The sequence below is a fragment of the Zingiber officinale genome, chromosome 7B (genome assembly GCF_018446385.1).
Source record: "Zingiber officinale cultivar Zhangliang chromosome 7B, Zo_v1.1, whole genome shotgun sequence".
NCBI classification, from domain to species: Eukaryota; Viridiplantae; Streptophyta; class Magnoliopsida; order Zingiberales; family Zingiberaceae; genus Zingiber; species Zingiber officinale.
Window position 1 is genome coordinate 27,905,304 of NC_055999.1, and position 4,057 is coordinate 27,909,360.

At 33.1% G+C, this 4,057-nt stretch overlaps 1 non-coding gene across 1 annotated transcript; it reads left to right on the forward strand.

The window, feature by feature from the left end:
• Positions 1-3,659: 3,659 nt before the first annotated feature.
• On the forward strand, positions 3,660-3,765 carry LOC122007492. Its single transcript, XR_006118984.1, has one exon. It is a non-coding gene; the product is annotated as a small nucleolar RNA R71 (small nucleolar RNA).
• The last annotated feature ends 292 nt before the right edge of the window (positions 3,766-4,057 follow it).

Genomic DNA, 4,057 nt, shown 5'->3' on the forward strand with positions numbered 1-4,057 from the left:
ATCCAACATCACCTTGTGACTACTAATTGTGACTCCTCACAATATATGATAAGTGTCCTTCTATCCTAGACATCTAGATTGATCAATGTGAGACATAGACCATGTCATCCTCTAATCAATCTAAATCTTGAACTCCAAGTAGACTCACTAAATCAAATGAGCTCAATATCTCATATTGACTCATTTGGGCATGGCCATGCACTTCGTGGTCTCACTCTATCAAGAATATCGATGTCTCTCTCGTCATATAGGAGGGATAGATCCCATCTACATCACTCACATCCCTCCGCACAATTTGTTACATACCCAGTAATCGCCTTTATAGTCCACCCAGTCACGGGTGACGTTTGACGAAACCAAAGTACATAACTCCTTATGTAGGGATCCATGGTGACTTCTGGTCTAAGGACTAGTAGTCATACTAATAGCCACATGAGAAAGTAAATGACACTCATATAACGATCCATGATACTTTCTCATGGCGGGTCATTCAGTATACATTCTCCAATGCATACCCATGTGTCAACTTGATATCTCTATATCCATGACATGTGAGATCAAGTCATCGAGTTGACCTACATGCTAGTCTTATTGCATTAACATTGTCCCTGAATGTTACTACTCGACTAGAAATGATTAAGAGTAGTGTTCACTATATCATCTCACTATCGATTCAACCAATCGATTGATATAGGTAAGAACCTTCTACTCAAGGACGCTATTATACTTAATTTATTTGGCACCAATACAAGTAAGTATAATAACCAAAAACAAATGCCTTTATTTATATAAGAATATGATACAACAAGTCCATAATACAATCAACAAATGATTGGCTCTAGGGCTCTAACTAACAAATTGAAACTACATGATGGATTTTGAAGGTGAATGAAAGGGAGGAGAAGTGCAGAAAAGCATTGTACTACTAGGGAAGAACAATATGTTTTGCAAATTGTACTGAAGGCACTTTGAACATCAATGAGATACAGAATTCCACTTCATACTGTATTAGATGTACTATCATAACAACAATAATTGTGTTTTTAGTATTTGTAACCATGGATTATCTACATGAATCTTATTCTTATTGTCCTGATGAAGTATTGTCTAATAATACAATGGAAGTGATCTTCTTGATGAATTAGTTGTTTTAAGTCATAAGTTCAAAGAGAATATTAATGAAGTTCTATTAATAATTTCATTGACTTGGATGTTGGAACTAGGTTTGTTTTCCTACATGCTTGCATGAATATTTCTTATCCATCTTATGTAAGAGAATTACTAACTAGATAATTTTTTTGCAGTTTATTTTAGTAATACATGAAACTTTATTCATAATTTGAGGCCTATAAATTGTATTTTGCTAAATGATTGCCCACAATCTCAATTCTTTTACTCTAAACAATATTTTGTTGTCAGGACAAACATCCTTCTCTAATATAATCTAAAAAGTTTGAGAGTTTATGAGATTTCTAAAATTGAATATATATGATCTAACAATCTTATTCTTGTAGAGCAAGTAGTGGAACCCATGGATCTGGTGAAGGGAAAAGGAGCAACCAAAATGTAAGAGGATATATAAGTCTCATCTCTACTTATTTTGTATTGTTTCTTTAATCTTCATAATTCCTTGAAACTAGTTTTATATCTTAAAAATGCCAAACTCTCTACTACAGAGTAAGACTTCATCAAAAAGAAGTAGAAATAATAGACTTAAAGTGGAAAGTCTACTGCCTTCCAAATTGAGGACCAAGGTACAATGTTATATATCTCAAGGCAAGAAGGTTTTTGTGCCGCTGTAATTCAATTTTCAAAAATAAACTTCTAGCAAGTTTCATGTATTAAAGATGTTAATGTTTGATTCTATGAAATCTACATATTTTAGGCTTGAATTAAAGGAACATGATATCATTTGCTTAAATACCTTAGTCTCCAATCTTATTGATTTTTGTGAGATAGATAAGTTTGTTTGTTGTAAAATTATGATATGTAGAAATACTTTTTAGATTCTGAATAACCTTTTGGTCTTTTTATCATAATATTATTAGTGAATTATAGTTAGATAAATCTAATGCATTTTGATTTTTTTTACATTTCAGTTTACAGGAACAATCAAGAATAAATATAATAACCAATCTCAAGTTGATGAAGTTAGAAATGAGTGGAGTGAATTCATCGACTCGTATGTATAACATGCCTAAGTCATGTATGTCGGGATACATATTTGGGATCATTGTGGATTTTAGTGCTACTCTAGCGGATGTAATTTATGGTAAATATTGGATATAGTTTTGTGAATATACTTTTGGATATAGTTGTAAATATAATTATGGATAAACTTGTTTGTAAGATTGATATTCGTCAATACTAAAGATATATGGTTTAAATCAATTACTTTGTCAATAAATATAAACTATGAAGTAACATAATACCAAATACTTCGACATATATAAATTATGGTGAAGTTATAGAATATATTTACTTCGGTAATAAATGTAAACTGTGAAGTTACATATCATCTATTACTTTCGCACATTACAAAACCAATGAAGTAAAAGACATTTTTTTACTTTAGCATTGGTCCACCTCTAAACTGATTTTGCCTCCTTCAACCGGTCAAAGACTTTGCTATTTTTCACATATACGACTTCTGTGATAAGATGAAGTAAAATAGTATCATTTTACTTCACGTGCGTCTACTTCAGTAATTATCTATCTATGACTTCGGTGAATATATGATGTAAATCAAGGAAATTCTACTAGTGTTAACTAGGTTAAGTGAGGGAGGAGAGAGCTCTTCTAAATTATCAATCCCTTTGGGAGCAGTCACTTGAAGATCTCCCAAGGTCCGTCCGCTCTGAAGCTCTATTCTATTGTGGTGGTCAACTAGATTCACATCGGGCTTGCTTGGGAAAGCTCCTAGTGCTCTTGAAGAAGATGAGGCTATTTGGGCAATTTGGCTATCTTGAATCTTTTGGTATTTTTACATGCTATCCATTCTTTGAGTGAGTTGCTTGATTTCATTTTTCATTTCCTTTTATTTAGTAAGAACTTTCTCAAGCATCTTTTCTATCCAAGATAGTTGATAGACATGTGATGGTTGTTGTTGATAACCTTGTTGTCCAGGTTGGTAACTTGGCCTTGTCCTTGTAGATGGTCCTTAATCTTGATTGTTCCGGTAAGAAAAAATTGGATAATTCTTCCACCCAGGGTATTATGTGTTAGAGTATGGATTATTTTGTCTTTGATTATAATTTACTATTGCATCACATTGCTCAAGTTGATCTATTTGTGCAAAGATGTGCACCAAAGGGAAATTTTCATGAGCATGGTCCGTGCTTCCACACGTGTCACATACACATACAATTGCATTGGTCATACTAGTTCTCATATTCTTAAGTTTTTAAGTCAAAGCATCCAACTTTGTGGGCATAAGAGTAATTGCATCCAAGTCAAAATTTCTTGATGCCTTGATAGGATTTCTAGAGAAGGAGCCTCCACATCTTTCAGATGCCAATTGATGATGGTTATGAGCTACACTCTCTATAATATCTTTAGCATCATTGTTTATTAATGTCCCTCTAGCTGATGAGTCAAGGGACATCTTTGTGTGATAGTTGATGTCGTTATAAAAAGTGTGTAGAACTAATCACTTCTTAAGTTCATGATGTGGGCATTACCTGAGCATATTTTTGAATCTATCTCATGCTTCAAATAATGATTCTGAATCTGACTGTCTAAAGCTTGCTATAAGATTCCTCATATAAGTAGTTTTACTGGGAGGATAGAACTTATCGAGGAATTGTTACTCATATTGCTCCCAAGATGATAAGGAATTAATCTAATGCTTGGCTCTATCCCTTAGAGAAAACTTGAAAAACAATAATCTTATTACTTCTACTAGAACTCCATTCATTTTCATTGTACTGTAAATTTCATAAAAGACTTCCAAGTATTGGTTTAGGTCTTCATGTGTTCCACCTCCAAATTAATTTTGTTGAACCATTGTGATCACCACGGCTTAATCTCAAAATTATTGGCTTCAATAGGTGGTCTA